Source organism: Gracilinanus agilis, chromosome 3, assembly GCF_016433145.1.
Source record: "Gracilinanus agilis isolate LMUSP501 chromosome 3, AgileGrace, whole genome shotgun sequence".
Lineage (NCBI taxonomy): Eukaryota > Metazoa > Chordata > Mammalia > Didelphimorphia > Didelphidae > Gracilinanus > Gracilinanus agilis.
In genome coordinates this window covers 276,772,277-276,772,640 of record NC_058132.1, presented here as the reverse complement: position 1 = coordinate 276,772,640, position 364 = coordinate 276,772,277, and the positions used below count along the sequence as shown (strand labels likewise).

Genomic DNA, 364 nt, shown 5'->3' with positions numbered 1-364 from the left:
CAGGCCGCCTCCCCTCCCCCGGCTCAGTACCCGACGGCCAAGGGGAAGGAGGGAGAAAAGGAGGAAGACGAGCCAGAGTCCCCACGGCCTTGGCGGCTACTGCTCTTGCCACCGGCCCGCTCTACGGGAGCCGGAGGGAGGCCGAAGCCCAGGCTGCCGCGCTGCGCATGAGGCCCCGCCGCCGCTGCCGCTGCCGCTGCCGCCGCGGCGCGCTCGGGGCTCGCGGACATCGCCGCCTCATCGGGAAGGAGCCTTACGGGCCACCGTCACCCCCCCCCAGTTTCCCCACCCCCACCCCCAAACGCTGGTCTCAGGCGGCAGCAGCGGCGGCGGCTAGGGGCCACCGTGCGTGGGCGGGGCGGGG

The 364-nt window shown here is 75.3% G+C and overlaps 1 long non-coding RNA gene across 1 annotated transcript in view; it reads left to right on the top strand.

Annotated features, from left to right (window-relative positions):
• LOC123242261 overlaps window positions 1–364 on the top strand; it is a 58,693-nt gene that overhangs the window by 52,138 nt on the left and 6,191 nt on the right. The window lies entirely within an intron of this gene.